We start from the raw sequence: 19,085 nt of genomic DNA, 5'->3' as shown, positions 1-19,085 counted from the left end.
ATGCTATAATTCACAAAGTAATGATCCGGCAGTAGTCAAATGTATACACGCATCTTTTGAGGGTGAGGGCTAACTAAAAACATATGGGTTTAATTCTGGTCGCACGATCTATATGTGAGGCCGGGGACTTTTCAATTAAACTCTTATTGTATCTAACAAATTCTCATGACGATATTATTCTGTATGAGTGCTTCACTTATCCCTATGCACTTGGGGAATTGCTACCATGTTTACCATGTTGAATTACCATCACACATGTAATTAACGGAGAATAACTGTTGAGAAAAAACATGTATACGAAATGTACTATTTATGCAAAACATGACATAAAAACTATCAGAGGTCATTATGTATGTACCCAAGAATAGAAGTTCAAGAGATATCTATTGGACATATAAAGTAACTTTAAGAAATTTGGTTTTAACATACTGAACATACCGACCATAGAAATTTACCGAAAACTAAAAAGTTCAAATGTTGGGTTTAAACTGATTGACAAATATCACAAAATAAACCATCAGAAGTATCACCGTTTTCAAGATCAATATATATTAAGCTTAACGATACTGGTGTTTCCATAGCGACTCGGCATGTATCCAAAATAGCCAAAAGGAAGTCAAAAATATCACGACAAAAATATCGGAACCTAAATCCGAAAAATGTTATACATACTATGCCATGGGAAAGAGGTGAAATACTAACACTAGAATATTAACAGACATTATTTTAGTTATTTATTGTTTAGTTTATTTGTACTACGTATAAAGAAATATGAAAATGTTTATTCTCGGCATTTTATTAACATTCGTCAATTCGACTTTAATTAACGAGATATGGAATGTTTACGAACTACAATTATGTTCGATTCCGTAATGAACGCATGACTAAGGAAACGTCCATTCAAAAGCTTTGTATCAATTGTACCATGAGCCTGTGGTTATTTAGGTTAGAACTGATTTACTGATAGTTAAAATACTGTTGATGTCATCAGATCTGTTTAAAAAACTCGTTTCCATTTCAATTTTATTATCTGTTTAAATCAAATCAATTAATATTAGGTCTCTTTTTTCATGTTTCGAACTAATAAAAAGAAAAAATATGAATTTAGTAATTAAAAACTAAATAACTAGGCACAAGTACTTCTTTTATCTGTATGACGTAAAAGGTAACATAAAAAGGAATCAATGAGTGGCAATTACTCAGACAGCAATTATTGTAGTCTTCATTAATTTATTGGCTAGACATTGGCGCAAACAGAGAAATGGGTTAATGTCAGATCATTGAAAACTATATCTTCGAGTGCGTTGACATATCGTTAATATATTGACAATCTCCGGCGATTACCATTAAGCGCGTTCTGTAAAGTGTATTTAATTTTTTATGCTTAACATCACAAGCTACTATTAATATTCTTTGTTATATTAAGTGCTATTAATTGTGAAGGATTTTAAAAACTTTAAATATTTTTAAACATAGAATATCTATAGATATGAAATTAAAACGATTCTCTTACATGTTTTTTAAAATATAAGATGTGTGCAGTAAAGTGATGGCACCTTAAACGAAATAGAGAAGATATTAAAAATATATTCTTTGTAAAACCAATAAAAACTCTTAAAATAATAAACATATGGTAATTATGAAAAATTATTTGAAAATATATGTAGCAAGTTTACTTTATGAGTCTATCTTAGATCTATTATTGCTTGTAATCCATTGAAAACTGTTCTTTATCTTTCGTATATACAAATAAGCAATAGTACGGTCACATATACCCATAAATACACCATGTGTACAATGAAAATATTTATCGGTTACGTAAATTTATAGTGACGGGCACCAGATTGCATTATTTTTGTGTTCCTTAGTCAACAATATACCCAAAATTTGTATTGAATAAATGACTGAAAATAACGTTATAGCTCCTATATTATAATTACAGAATAATGTTAAAACATACAGTGAATATTTGCACATTTCAACAAGAAAAAATATTGTTCATTAACAAATTATAAAAAAGAGCTAAATTTTTAAATTTACTATTATTTGTTTTTTTATAGTAACAATAATTATTTCTCTTATTCGTGCATTGTATTTTATATGATTGATATACATTATAGAAGAAATACTACTTGCAAAAATTAGATTTAATCAATCATCCGAAGTAAAAGAAAACGAAAGATATCTGAGAAAGAACTCCGAGCTGCAGTGTGAAAGATACACAGAACTCTCTTATATTAAATATACAATTACACCTTTACTGCAATATATTATTATAGTCCTTTTTAGAAAATAGGATTCATTCGAACTATAGTTAATGATTAATGTGAAATCGGTATTAATTACACCGATTTTTATGTGTCTAAACTAAAGACTATGACCAGGATATATCCAGGTGTGAGTGGCAATGCTGCCCTTTGTTGGATATTACCTGTTTACTTGTCTATAACCATTTACACACTTAAGGTAAAATAATTTATAACTAATTGAATTTAAAATACATAATTAGATGAAGATATGGCGAACTGTACTTTAAAAATACGTTAGTACCACAGTAGATTTAAAATTTTGTTAGCAAGCAGTAGATTTAAAATTTTGTTAGCAAGCCATTTTTAGAAAGAAAATGGATGATCTCTATGTAAATTTCCTAAAAACATATCGGTTTTGAGAGAGAAACGTCCAGTTCATCCAATTCTGTAACCGTTATGAAAACATGGCTTCTAAATAGAGCAAGGGAAACATTGTACAATGATGTATTGGAAACTAAGGCTCGATCTTGATATATTAGAAACACTTAATACAATTAATATTTTGATAATTGAAATTATATTAAATTAAATGTTTGAACTATATTAGAGTGATCAGAAAAAATGATGCCATATAAAGGTTAATAACTTGTGACACTTTTCGACTAATAGTTAAAAAAAGAAGATTATGTGACATTAAAAAGAAAAGAACTGCTTTTCATTACCCGTACATAACAAATTATTGTGGTACAAACAATTTCAAAAGCATATATGGCCCTATGAAATCCAGTTATGGGAATGTTCCGCATAATATAAATAAAATAAAAAATTATCAGAACATAGAAGAGACATTATAGATGCACCCAGATACTACTGATATCTACTATTACTCAGAAAATCATGACAATTGCAAAGAAACATAAAAAATACCTTACTCTCATCAAATTATTGTAACTCTTGAATAACAAGCATGGTCAATTGAAAAGCCGTCGGCCTGACACATAGATGGCACTACTAGAATTAAATCCATATGTTTTAAATTGTTAAGTGTTTTTAAGTTAGCCCTAACTCTCAAATGCGTGTCTCAAATGCGTGAATAAATTTTACAGCTGTCGGATCATTAGTTTGTGGATTATAGCATTTTGAGTAAAGCAACTTTTGTTATTGTGAAAAAAATAGATAAAAAGGAATGTCGCGTGTTGATAAAATATTGCTTTTTGAAGGGAAAAAATACAGTTGAAGCAAAAACTTGGCTTGAGACAGAGTTTCCGGACACTACCCCAGGAAAATCAACCGTCAAGGATTGGTATGGTAAGTTTAGATGTGGTGAAATGAGCACCGAAGACAGTGGATGTTCAAAAGAGGTTGTTACCGACGAAAACATTTAAAAAATCCACAAAATTATTCTGAATGTGCTGCTTCACCAAGACAATATGCCGTGTCACAAGTCAGTGAAAACGATGGCAAAAATCCATGAAATGGACTTCGAATGGCTTCCTCATCCATCGTATTCTCCAGATCCGGCCACCAGTGACTATTTCCTGTTCTCAGATCTCAAAAGAATGCTCCCTGGGAAGAAGTTTTCGTCCAATAAAAAGGTGATCGCCGAAACTGAGGCCCATTTTAAAACTAAGGGCAAATCGTACTACAAAAATTATATCTAAAATTTGGAGGGTCGAGGTAATCAGTGTATCACCCTTGAAAGGAATTATGTTGAATACAAAAAACCAATTTAGCCTAAAATATGTGTTTTACTATGGTAGACCGGGGACTTATATATTATCACACTATTTCAGTTAAATTTAAAACAGTAGAAACAATATACCAATCTTAAAGGGTTTAAAAAATTTTATTGTGCTTATAACCTCAATAAAACATATTTTAATATTCTGATATGAGTACATACACTTTCCTAGTCCGTAAGCGTTATTACCATAACTGTAAAAAGCTATTTGTACTACTATAGCAACGATATAACGTTGTAGAACATTTGAACACAACGCTATATATTATATTATAAAAAACTGCCTTATAATGATAATATAGCTCGTATGTAGAAAACGCATTAAAAGAGAAACTGTACCTAGTCGAGAATTATGTGGAATTCAACTGATTTTACATGTAAATTTTAATTAACAGAAACTTAATAAAGCTGAATCAATATTAACTTTCTAGTTGATTCCTATATATGTGTGTAATTAAGTTATTAAATTATGTTGTTTGAACATCTGCAACAGTCGTAATATAATGTAACGATTCACCCAAAGCTTTTAGCTCATTAATGATTGTACAAAAGTAGTTTTTGCTAAAACCAAATAATGCCTTTATAAAAAAAATCTTGAATAATGGCTGGTATTAACTTCAACACTGGACTAGTTTATTCGAAATTAAGCTGGATAAAAAATACTAGCAGCTGCCGAGTGTATCAGGCAGATGTAGACAGTATTATTAAAATGCATTAGTCTGAAATGTTGAAAAAGATTTAAATAACATTGGGTTATCATAAATTTTGTGGATACGGTAGACATTATATAGGCGATGAATGTTATTGAATATCAACTATTTTAATTACAATACAAATCAATACATGTTGTAAATTATCAATGATTTGACACCAAAACACAGTATCGTGATTTATTAAAATGAAACATAAAAAATCTAAGAACGCCATAAATAAATATTGCAGATAAGCCAACATTTATTGGCGAGAATTCAAAAGGTCACTAGACTTGTATACATGATTTTACTGGGGTTTTGGATAAGTCACAGTAAATAAGAACGCATAATTTTATGTTAATTTGATAATTAAAATCATTTATGATTCTTGTCAATACGTAATATTAAGTAGATAACGCCCAGACATCACATTTTATTGTATAGATGTTGATTATTATGAACTAAAAATAGCATCAAACCTAAAATAGTTTACTAGGACTTTGAATTACTTTTAAGGTATTATAAAATATTCAATTCATTCATTAAAGGTCAAATTACAACTTAACAAAATACTACTTATACTTAATTAATAGAAAAGTGCTTTGAAACTAATGGATTAAAATGACTGGATTAAACTAATCAATTAATTATTTTGATACAGTTAGATATAATGATCGCATCGATCAAATAAATGAGAGGAAAATCATTAGTGATTGGAGTTTATGAATTTGAATCGAGAATTATATGAAATATATGATTTGCGATAATATGATCGTATAACTGAACGTATCCATTAGATGTTGAACCTTCCAATCATCCGCTTGATATGGCTTGACTAAAAAACTCTTTTATGAACGGGACGAGAGCCAAAATGATCTTCTTTGGACCTCTTAGAAAGGCCAACCGTTGGAAAAGTAGTAGCGAGCAATAAACTGTTTTGAATGTATTTATAGATTCACATAGTTTTGGTTAATTTCCAATTTTGGTTAATGCCATAATTTTGAAGAAAAATATGATATTTTGTAGATTAATTTAACAAATGTGCCCACTAATTTTGCTGTTCCAAAAAACATGTTAGCCTTTACTACAATAATACTAGTAATAACAATTAATATTTAATAAATATGAAAGAAGGCAAGTTAAAATAAATGTTTTAGGTTAAATTTACATTAAATAATCAGTCAAAATAGCAGACTAAAGTTCATATATAATATAGTGGAGTATTCTAAAATCCAAGAACAAAAAATAATATTAACGGTAAATATGTAAGACTTAGCACAATATATATGAACGACAGGTATCTTAAAAGATTAACAAATCATGTAAGGTTTCATATTTAATATATTTTAGTATGCTACAGATTATAATATAGAACGAAGAAGATTATGGACACGAACATTATGGAATCCGAATATCGAAGACTTGTCGGCTTTATTCCCTTCGTTTGTTCATAATTCTCTTGCAAGGGTTGCTTACATATCGGCTAAAATGATCAATTTAAGTTCAAGCTGGAGGAGTTTTAAAAGTATAAATCTATATCAAATTTTTTTTGGAGAAAAATTGTTATTTGGACAGTGATACTATTTTAAAAACAGCAGATGCAAATGCAGATGTTAATATGAACTAATTTAAACCAATACATTACCACATATATATATATATATATATATATATATATATATATATATATATATATATATATATATATATATATATATATATTAAAAAAATATTTTAACATCCATAATTATTACGAACTGAACTATCTATTTATGATGCTTCCTTTCTTTTCGTCCTATCTAAAGTTAGTCCTATTCCAAAGCCTCAGATATGTTTTCAAGATTCTTTAATGGGATAGGAGGAAGTAGAAACATTCGGTAATATAGTTTGGTAAGTCTTATTAACATAAGTCCTGGTCCACTGGTTGGACTAATAGAGTTTGGTGGTATATATATGACAAAAGTTAACCCATAGTCGTCCTTCAGTTGCTGTTTTGGAGGATAATTAACTAGGTGCACCATCTAGCGGTAACAAAACTTTTATTGGAAGTGATATTTTATTAGTAAATACTTTACTTACAAATTAAACGCATATATACCTTTAATTTATGAATAGAACGTTAAAGATTACAAAATCACTGTCATTACTAAGAGACAAAGCGGTTGTGATATCATTTCAAGTATATACTGGTTCTTATCCAAGTTTTTGAACAACAGCAAGTGTAATTAGTACAATCTAGAAACGTTATTCGTTACATTCCCGATATTCTGCCTATTCTGCTGTTTATAGTATTAAAACACTTTTTGTTAGTATCAGTGTAATGTTTCAGCTCTGTTTATTTGTTCAGGCCAGATGAATTATCTGTATTTTCTGTTTATTTGATAACCTGTATCAAAAAATTCGAAATATTCTGAGCAAAATATATCAAGTTGAAATCATGTGTAGGTGTTTTTAGTTGAAGATGGGCCTAAGGATAACACTGAGAAGAGGCTAGATATATTAGAATCGTTGAATTTTCTATCCTTGAGATTGATTCCGCTGCAAAATTGAGCAAGATGATTTATTTATTTATATATTATTCGATTAGTAACTTGTATATTCTTGTCAAACAAAATATAATCGTTCACTGATCAATTTAATCGTTCATTGTTCAAATAAGTATCGATTTCGGTGACAGCTTCATGATATTATGTTGCGTATACATTAATGTATGTTGTTTTGGTTCGTATATAATTTCAACTAGTCGAGTCTGTTTCTATTTCACGCGTTCATTACGAACTCGACACATGTTCCTAACGGTTAAGATAATTGCATCGATAAATTCGACTCTCTATCGTCCATTTCCCATTTCGTGTGTTATGCCATATTTTACGCATTGTTAATTAAACATTAGCTACATAATGATTAGATGTAACATAATACACAAAATGGCTATAAAATGATTACGAACATCGTGTCTTTGCGGTAATAAAACTCTCGTACCGGTTCCACAATCGTACGGCAGAAATCATCGTTTATTATGTGCTAATGTAACACCTTTCCTACGAATTTACATAAAATACGTTCATGTTTTTTCCTATGGGGGTAGTAACGTGGCCGAATAACAGACACGGTCTCGATAAAGATCAGACGGCCTATTCTTCGGTACGACTAAAGATAAGTCCACCGGAAGAAGTTATATAATATAAATGAATTCGTTACCGTGATTAAATCATAGAAAAAAAATTAAACGAATAAGGAGGGTATGTAGATTTTTCTATGTTCTTTTTACGCTCTTATGATGGTTAACAGTTCGGGGCGGGTACGGAATTACGCATGTAAATTTATGCTAACCGATTATTAAGACGCTTCAAGTGTTTTTCTAACGAATATCCTGTTCGTACAGCTTTCGGCGACAATAAATAAATAATTTCAATTAACAGCAGCTTGAAATAGCCAAATTTACACGTTAAATTACCATGATTTACTTACACGCATTATTCTGTTAAAACACGTCTTTTATTTTGTTTCGTTATTAGTCGTAACATGATATTTTATGATATAGGAGTGGTAATGACAACGGTAATGATGTAAATATAAATTTTTCATTACGTGGCCTCATTATGGTTCTAATATAAAATGGAAAGTTAAACTCAGTGTAAAATATTTTATTGTTAACTTACTAGTATGTAGGGGCTTATAGTCACTTAAATATGGGATTTTTTAAACAAAATATCCAAATTATCCAGATATTCTGGTATGAATATATTAGAAATAGTAGACATGATATTTTTTTCATGGACCATAATCTCTCATTTCATAAACCATTGTTAAGAAGTTACGAATAATTAATTATTGGGTGTAAAACTATTAATTTTATACTCAGTATTACTTTGAATTGAATATTAGAATTAGCTCGATAGTTTTCGTAAGCAAAATGGCAACACTGCAACTTCTCAAATATAAATCGTACTTTAATGTCTCTAAGAATCAGATTATATCGGCTACAGGTTAGCGTTTTGAGGTTTTTTACAGTTACTATATCATAACTAAAATAGAGCTTTAAAAGAAGGTTGGATACTATGTCACCCTAACTACCAAATAAATTGGTTACCAGAAAGTATCACAACAAATGAGAGGCACAATTCAAGCCTTTATTGCAAAAACATGCAATTGTGACTGAAAGTAACGTGGGATTGTTAGTGATTTTATTTTTATTTTTGGGGGAATAGGGACAGTGCTCAGCCACATACATCAAAAATGGAGTATGGAAAACATCATAAACGATAAAAGCAAAAAGCTTACCATCCTTGAACACTATCCAAACATAAAAATGTGTTCATACAATACAGGATCTATGAAACGATTGTTTTCTTTAGAAGATTTTATTCATTCCCCAACAGAGGTTGCCTGCCAGATATTATACTTCGAAATCTAGTGTTCATGAGAGGAAATTCCTTCTCTTTCTAATTAGTAGGCTAGGTTGGATTCTATTCTGAGGTTCTATACTATCTGAAGAACCTGACTATTATTTAATTTATATTTACAAATACAAGAGTTGAAAATAGTTTAGTTAAGGCTAAGAATATATTTTGCCCTGTTCTGCCTTCAAAGAATTGCAGAATTTAATGAAAACAAAGGAATGACGCAAGTTCAAGACTATAGAGCCTTTTGAGCTAATACACTGATAATATATGTATTAGCAAACCCTGAGTTGTGTTAATCTAGTTTTCTTAAATAATTTGTTGGAGTAATATTCTGATATTTAAGATATATCTTTGCTCTAAAAATCGGGCACCGGCATAATCAATTTTGATCACATATACAATGGCTGACGGTTTAAGATCGAGAAAACGATTCATCAAATAGATAAGCGATTTTAGTGATTGTCTCATGTAACATAAATACGTTAATATTCCTATTCTATAAAAGTATAAAGTGGTATTAAGAAAATACGTCGGTTTTTTGATCAATACTCCTCTATTTTGAAATCAAGACTTCCATTTCTATATCTTAAGTCGTACAAATTTAATGTTGCTATATTTACGGTTTTTCAAAAAAGCTTTCTGTGTAAAGTTTTGCCAGATGTCGAGAGTTTTAATTTCCAAAATCTAGAAATGCAGTTTCGATATGAATACCTAGAATGTTAGAAGACTGAATGATCTGGCAAAAATTGTAAAATTGTAAAATTGTATTGATCAGTTAGTCTTGGTAGTAACAGTAAAAATTAAATCGAGACAATTTCATACCAGAAGAGATGGAGGACGTAAATATTATTAGTAGTTCATAATTCGTTTAAAAACAAAAATGGGTTTGGCCCAACATGTGTTTAAAAACAATGATATCATCTACATTACTTTTAGTTTGAACTGCAAAATTTACATAGTTACTAAGGTAATATATTATAGATAATAAATGTTAAGTTCGTGACGTAACATTGTTTATTTTGTTCTGTTTAATTATCAATTCCAACTATGCGGTTTTTAATGATGAAGGTGTGGCCTTAAGTTAATGGCTTAACATGTGATAATAAATCTTGACAGAGTGATAATGGTTATCTTTAACGTTACTTATATTGTAAAATATATTTTTCAATATACAGAACAGATAATAGAGATTCCAAATTTCATGTGTTTCTGACTGAACTATGGGCTTCAGTCCCTACAGGAATTAAGTTAAGGAACTGTTATTAATATCAATGTCATGGCATCACAATATCTTCAGGTCATATTAAATAAGTGTAGTGGTGTCTTGTTATCCTCAAAATATCAGTTATAGTGCTACAAATGGGTTCAAATATATATTCTCTTCTTAAACCAACTGTGTTGAACTTGTATCATAATTTTCGACCACCATTATCTTGACTTTATTCATCAAGTACCAGTTCTCCACATTTTTTAATGTTTTATAAGAATCTAACATTTTACGGTTTTTTTTGTTAAACATATTTCACTACACTGTACAAGATGAAATTATTTGGTTTTCTGAAGTTGCGTCTTACTCTATTGTTATTAAAGAATTGTATTTGTAGATTAACATCGTTATTTCAGTAATTGCAATTTTTTTCCGCAAAGGATGCTTCTGTATTAATTTATTGATATTTAATTAAATTATTTAGTTATACTGATTTTGATTTGTTTTGTTGGTAATTTAATTTTTGTATGTGTGCCAAATTATATTGTTATTTTTGTATTGTTTGAGCTCGGTACCGACTTCAAAGTGATCACTTGGAAGTAGTTAAAATAATATTGTAGATAGATAAATGGGTTTAGATAGGTATTAAGCCAAATTGTGTGTATAAGTTTGATTATTTTTAATTTTTGGTGAATTTCTTATTTATTTATAGAAGGCGGTTCAGTTATTTGTTAAAAATATGTGATTTATCTCTTTTTAGTGTTAGATATTTTCTCAATAAATTACGCAGTTATTTTGTTTAATATTACAGTGCGTAGGCTAAGTAAAGGGACAGCGCGTATGAGGGAAAATAGGAATAAAGGACCAATGATTGAAAATAAACGCTTCAGGCCCCGGCATCCGCTACCTAACCTAGGTGATTTGACAAATGTTCCAAATTTTTGAAAGGTTCAAAATATGTGACAACATTTACGTGCCTTTGAAATTTGAGAGTTTTCCTCGTTTCCCCCTTCATCTCATCAGATCGTGACTTGGTTTGGTCACGGAACGACTTCGGAAGTGCACTCTTACGAGTAAAAAAAGAATTTTGAATATTGGAAAGAAAATGTGAAAACCACAATTAACGGAGAAATCGGCATACATTTAAAAAAATATACAGCCGAACATAGAACCTCCTCCATTTTCGAAGCCGGTTAAAAAGATAATAATTTCACAAAATAACAAATTCCAACGTGAGAAAATACATGGAAACTAATAATTCTCCAGTTTATCAGTCTCCATTAATCAGTTAAGGTTTCCAATCGGTAGGTATGCCAATTTGAGGATTGGTGTTAATTCATAGGATTGTTCGTCTTCTTTGAATTGTTTTCTTTTTATACTACTTCTCGCAGAACATCTCGATAACTGGTTTTAATCTTTATATAGGTTTTAAAACTTTAAAACTTAACTTAAATAAGTAATATAATTTTTAGTATTCGAGCTATTTTCTTTCTTTTTTTAAAATGCTCACTCAATGGCTAGAGATTCAAGAATGATAGTATTGCTCATGGTTATTAGTACATGTGGATTTTGATGGTAAGTGAACTAAATATGCACTCATTAACTGATTTAGATCTAATTGTGTTTTATTCTCCCTGTATAGGAACATTTATTAATCTGGTTACTTACCTGTTACAGTTATTTGCTTGTTTCCTATCTATTCTCTCTAACAGAAACTTTCTTGCTAAACCTTGTCGAAAGCTAAGGACATAGCAACTGTTGAACATTAGTTTACAAAACCACACTATTTATAAATCATTCAGAATTATATTGAACAAGAACTTATATTGATATCTGTTAAACTGTATCATCAAATAACGATTAATTTTAAAAGTAATATTGAGGAATACTCACAAAAAATATTTACTTAAAATCGATTTCGAAATAGTTTCTTTTTTTCCTAATTTCTCGCGCTCAACTATAACGAAAACGTGAAATCGTCAAATCTGAAACGAAAAGCGAGAAGCTGATTTCGAAATATGGTTCCTGCTCCAGTACCATTTATTGTGGGATATGGATTCGATCGATTATTCTTAAAATTAAAAACAAGAAACGAAAAAAAACAACATTTATTTAAAAGATCACGAAGCACGACACGACCAACCGTCGCTTATTGGGACAATTGGAACCATCACCGACGTCATTCTATTGTAGCCAATAAATAAAAACAATTGAAGTTAATTGGTTAGTAGATGAGAGTCTGAAGATTTTTTTTCGGTCGTATAGGTGCAATTTTTCAAAACTCATCGAAGGCAGTGATTCAATCAAAATAAGTTATTAAATAACAGCTGACTGTTGTTCTTGCTAAATATCAATTAACAACCATTGACGTAACGTTTCAATTATACGGACTCGCGATGACAATTACGCTCGTTGACTCATCTCGCCGTCAGGTTCACCGCGTAAGCTCGAACCATCAATCAAAATTGATTTGCAAACGTTTTTTTACTGCCGTTGTACCCAGAACGGAAGAGCTCCACTCGGTTTGACAAATGATGAAGTGTATCGATCGAATTCTGACCATCTACAGTCAGGGTAATTCGAAATCGTTTAACTGGCGATGGTATAAAAACATCAACGTGTTTTTTCCGCGCGTTCGGTCCTCGACGATTAATTACCGAGATGTAATTAACAGTTATAAACAATGCAAATCGTTAATCAGTGCTGATGAACTGGTCGGTTGATTATTAGCAGAACAAAATGAGCTACTCTGTTTGATAATTGAAAATGTAAATATCAACGTCGATTATATAATCTGGCCTTGAGTTATAGGCGATCAATCAATATCGAAATGATGAAGGTGTTGAATTTTAATAGGATGTTAATTTTTGGAGCGATAAATACACCAATGAAGATCAGTGAAACTAATAAGTAAAGGTTTGAACATTTCCTTTCGTCGTTTAACATAACCTTGGACATCTATCAATATAACTCTGTTTAAACATTCTTGGATTTGCTTCTGCATAATAACATTATTTTCCTCTGAAAATATAGTTTTTTTCTTTTTTGTATGAAGGAATGAACTATTTGAGACAGGATATGACTTTATTTTTTTTTTAATTTGCATGAACCAGAGGTATTAATATCAAGAGCAAATTAGGTGAACATCAAATTTTAATATTCCAGACGTTAGTTTGAAAATATTTGATAACTAAACAATCCAATATAGGTGTTTTAGGTTAGTTTTAAATAAGTTCATTTAAAGCTTTGATAATTTACATCATTATATCTACTTATTTTGTTACTTAAAACCATCAAAAATGATAATACAAATACTTTAGAGTCCTTTGAATCTTATTTTCTATCAAGTAGGTTGCAAAATATATTGTATGTGCTGTAAAAAAATTAGATCATTACATTAGATGAACGAACTAGATCTATCATACATACTTGAAAATATAAAACACATAGGGAATGTGATTGTAACATGTTTTCGGTTAGAGAAAAATTGTGTTTTCGGAAAAAAATCGGAGAAAACCACCATCAATATTTCATTTGGAAGTTCGAAGTTGAGAACAGAAGTTGTTATAGACAAAAAAATATGGGAAAGCGATTTAGCAACATTAAAAAGATACGCAACAGACAGATATTGCAAGGATCATGAAAACTGGATGATAGGAGAAAGAGTGACCAGAAAATAAGAAGCAGAAAATAAACAGATCCATAAATTTAAAGACTATAATATAGATGTCTTTAGATATACAAAATATGTTTTATATAAATTTAAGATACAAACGAACGATAAGAACTTAAGAAGGCTTAGGATCTGTGCTACATAATTACTGTAATAAAATAAACGACATACTTTTAAAGTTAATCAGCATCATGTTCACCACTAAGTTTAGAAATGATAATAATGTTAATTTCATAAATTTATTTTTATTACAAATCTTAAAAATACATTACCACTATTGACGAAAAGTGTGAAAATAAAAATAATATTGCTACAGCGAGATAACAAAAATATTGTGTATTATAAGAAACTCTCAAGGTTACAAGCGATAAATAAAAATATAAATTCGTCGATGTTGAGACTTCCACATATTGCCTAATTTGTGAGATGTTATTAGATTAATTATTAGTTCCGGGAATAATTAAAAATTGCAAACTTTTTTTTTACTATTGCAATTAGAACTGACAACACACGAATATAAATTGACGAAAATATAAAATGTTTCTTTTGAGTATTTCAAAGTTTTAAGTTAAATCAACATTGACCTTCACAAATACTGCGTTTAACATAAACTAAATTGATTGCACAGTTTTCAAACATGATCTAATTATATATAATCGTTAAGCTTGTGATATGTTGTTATAGGGTCATTCTTTAACAAGAAATATTATTAAACATCAAACATTGATTAATTTAAATTTGTTTTTACATTTAAATCAATCGAGTCAATAGTCTTGTTAAATTGCGTGTGTTGAAAATAAACGAACTGGGATATAAGATCGTCATTTTGATTAAGATTTTCTGGTGGTTAGAATCAAATAAATTTCTATAATATTTTAATGAGTTTAGGTTTTTAACAATGGGAATGCCTAAGTGGCTGAAGGTCCTTAGAGGTATTCTAGACAAGTAATGTGAAAAAATTGATTCTGTTTCATATTATCAAAACTCAATTATTTTCGAAGATATATATTGTTTTAGTGATTTGGCATCTAAAACTTTTTTCGAGATGGTTAACATGATATCTTATAAGTTCTGCTGAACCAATTTACTTGGAATTTGGCTCCTCTTCTCTATACATTCTTCATATCAAAGTAAAAACATGACAAAATTTCGATTTTTATTATTTAAAAAAAAATTGTAAATTCAGCGAAAACATTATATTTGTACTTTTGTACGATAACAGCACTTCTCTAGATCAAGAATTTTCTTTCAAGCGACTAGGAACATTGTGGAATCAACTAGGGCGCGCCATTTATTTGAGAATTGTCTTGAATTCATCAACCTGTTGCTTTTTGGATTTTTATTTTTTTCACTTCTTTACTTAATGTATTTTTAAACATTAAGTAATAAGGGGGTATTAAAATAGTGTTTGTTGCTAATTTCACATGAAAAATCCCTAAAATTTACGCATCTAAACTAGAATACTCCTTTAAGTTTGTTGAGTAAAAGTTACGATATTAAAACGAAACTAGAGAGTAAAGCCTCATTTTTTAGTTTCAATCATAGTTAACATAAAAACCGTTAATTGATCACTAATAAGAATAAATCAAACCTATTATTGATTAATGAACATCTTTTAAGAACAAATACAAATCAATTATTCTAATAATCAATTATTTAATTATCGTTATTAACAAGAAGTTTTTATCGACAGTCACAAAATAACTAGTCATTGATCTTAATTATTACTAATAATTACAATCGGTATAATTAAAACAATCAATCGAAATTCTATATTAATTAGCGTCGATTTTAATTATATAAGGAACTAAATTTCATTTAATGGTTTCGAATAAGTCGACATCAAAGGCTAGACGATAAAATATCTAAAATGCCGCTGAAAGATCCAGGAAGATATATTTTTAAGTACCAATTAATCAATGCAAGTGCTTTGAATTTTTTTATCAAAGTTAAATATAGTCAGGACCGAAGATGTTTATGGTCGTTTATATTTTCGAAAATAAAATTTGATAAATAAGAAAAGGGTGCCTCGTGTTTTTTTTCTCTCTTTTTGAACATCGACAAATTGGGTTTGATATCGGTCCTGTGCTGTTGTTGATAAATGTTTTATCTCTTTATATTACCTACACTTAATCACGAAAAAAAGTGACACTATAAATAAGAAAAGTTTTGGTTTCTTAAATATAACTCAATGTTTTGTTGTCTGACTCCAAATATTTAACTTAATAAATACGAGATAATTAATTTATATTGATAAACGTGTTGCATCAGCGCTGATATAGTAGACAATTGAAGATAAGTGTTAAATAAATACAACGTACCAATTGATGAGTAATATAGTATATGGTTCTCTTATATAATAATAGTCTTATAAGTACAGCAAACCCTTGTTAATGTGAACTAAGTGTAATTCACATTATTGAAATAATAAAAGTTTTATTAAAAGAAATTATTAACACTTACACATCTATCTATAACAAAAAAAAACACATATTATAACAGCGATAATTCTTTTAGTTAGAAGAACAATAAACTGAAATTTTAGTCTGCCAATGTCAGTACTCGTAATTTGCCAAGAAGTAATAAAATATTTGGGTATGATGCTACCCAGAGTATAAACCTGTTTAGCTTGCGCATCAGACAATACATTTCTTATTTCAGAGTGTCCTCAGTGTCCATATCTTATTCATTATTACAACTCGTCTGTGTATTTTCGTCACTTTTTTCAATATGTTAAATAACATCCATAGATGGACTGACAAGATATCCGCATTCCTAGCATCTCAATTACACTACTTAAGGGAACATTGTCATTTTCATCAATGGTATATCTCTGGTTCCAATATATTTTAATAGTATCTTAATTAAGAGTATTCCAGACCATATCCAAGTCCTCAGTTGCTGTTATGGAGGATAGACAGCAACCGAATTTCACATTTTATTTTTAACCGACTTCCAAAAAGTATATATAAAAAGATTCAATTTTTTTAAAGTATGTTCGCCGATTTCTCCATCAATTGTGGACCGATTTTGTATAATGTTATTGCTGGGCTGATATGACGGAAAATCGAAAGTCATTTAGTGGAAAAGCGATTCAGCTTGATTTTTAAGCACTAACTATAGCATATAAGACTTCATAGAAATATTGTAGAGAACTGCTTCGACATCTGCCCGGCACCGACTTCAATGTAGTTAGTTGGTAGTGGTTAAAATAATATTGTAATAATAGATAAATGGGTTTAGGTAAGTATTAAGCTAAATTGCGTGTATATAGTATATAAAATACGTGTAGTAGATAGGTTAAATAAGGTTTTTGTTTATTTTTATTTAGTTATTATAACAATTTTTATGTACATATTTTATTTAAAATATTTTTTTGTTAAAAATCTAAAAAAATTAAAGTTTGACAATTTTTAATTCTTAGTGAGTTTCTTATTTATTTTTTGAAGTCGGTTCAATGTTTTCGTTGAAAATATTTTAAATAATTCTAGTCAGCCATCACTAGCTACGAGACTTTCAATTACTTTAAGGTTTTTATTTAATAATTTAGCCATTTCTAGAAGTATCTCGCTAATGATTGAGATCTGTGTTTTCTGTTGTTTTAAACATTATTTTTTATCATAATTTTAAAATTACTTTTAAAATAAATGAAAAATTCCATATTAGGTATCTTTGCATATTTTAGAGTTTCTTTGTTTCCCGAGGCTCCAATAGGTTTGTAAGTTCTCTGTAAAATTTGTATATTCGAACACTTAATTTGGTAGGATTTTCGCTTTGTGACTTAAGAATTGTTTTCATTATTAAATATTTATATTATCGAGAGCCCCCTGTGTGTCTAGGATTCTACCAACCCAAAATTTTAAAAAATCAATTATTATCATTTAAGAATCAGCAATAACTCAGAAACTACATAATATACTGGTAATTTCTGCGATTGTCATTATATATAACATTTTCTGTAACAAAGCAACTTCAAGTAATCAAGCTGTTCCAGAAAACTAATTCAACTGGAGTCCTTTTGCCTAGTTAAGCAACAATTTCCGTGTTAATTTGAACATTGTGCGATTTAGTGTTATATGACGGCTTTAATTCAATTAAGTCATTAAAACGGGCATAATTTATATCAGTGAACATAACTGTAATAGAAGTAAGCTTTCCTGAAAATTATTAACATAAGTAATAAATAATTGCATGAACTTAATTACAAATTTATTACTGAAAGACCGATCTGCAAGAAGAAAAATCTTGATATAGAGTCTTATATAATAATAAACAACTTTAGATGATGATGACGATCATTGTTGATATTTCTTATTAATATATACAATGGATATTTTAAAGTAAGTGACATAGTGAAGTAAACATACTTATTACCACTTATTAATCTAATTTCTAACTGCTAAATTAATAACCTGATAATTTATTTCTTAATTTTATTATTGATTAGTTACCAAATACAAGAATGCTTCATCTTTTGAAACTATTGACGAATCCGCTGAATTTCTGGCATCTTTATATGATATTAAGTGTTGATAGTTCATTAAAACAAATTAAAATAAGAAGGACTAAAGCTTCGACTCGACTTCAAAGACACCGTTCTTAAGCTGGCGATACCATAGGCTTTTAAAAACCAATCTATTTTCTTTTATTATTTAGAATTCGAAAAATGTTAACAAAACTTAGCGATGGCGTTTTATTTACCGAAGGGCGGATACTACAGGATTTATACAACTAACGTAAGTGCAGAATTATTCAATAATTGAGTTTTTTGATTTATAAATAAAGAAACAATATAAAAATTTAATAATACGTATTTATAAATATGTTTTCAGTTAAGTATCGACACAACATTACTTAACAATATGTGCAGCCAAAACCAAATAAACTTTTTATGAAAACCAAACTTACTTATCTTTTCTTTGAGCAAAATTATAGGCAATCAAATTGGTAGCGGGACTTTAGTTGCATGTTGTATCTTAAAACAATGTAAAACTATAATAAGACGAGTAATGGGTGGTGATATAATAATGTGCCTTGAGTATTCAGACATACTGATAACATTCACTTGCTTATAAAGTTAGCGTATTGCGAAAACTTATCAAAATAATGATTGAGTT

General features: G+C 29.3%; 1 protein-coding gene across 9 annotated transcripts in view; it reads right to left on the bottom strand.

The window, feature by feature from the left end:
* The window catches only part of rols (zinc-RING finger and ankyrin repeat domain-containing protein rolling pebbles), a 394,615-nt gene that overhangs the window by 210,250 nt on the left and 165,280 nt on the right, over positions 1-19,085 (bottom strand). The window lies entirely within an intron of this gene.

This window comes from Rhynchophorus ferrugineus, unplaced genomic scaffold (genome assembly GCF_030347505.1).
Source record: "Rhynchophorus ferrugineus isolate W39M unplaced genomic scaffold, kcgeb_rfMv2 rfM1, whole genome shotgun sequence".
NCBI lineage: Eukaryota > Metazoa > Arthropoda > Insecta > Coleoptera > Curculionidae > Rhynchophorus > Rhynchophorus ferrugineus.
Note: the sequence above shows the minus strand (reverse complement) of the source record. Positions and strands in the feature narration are given on the sequence as shown.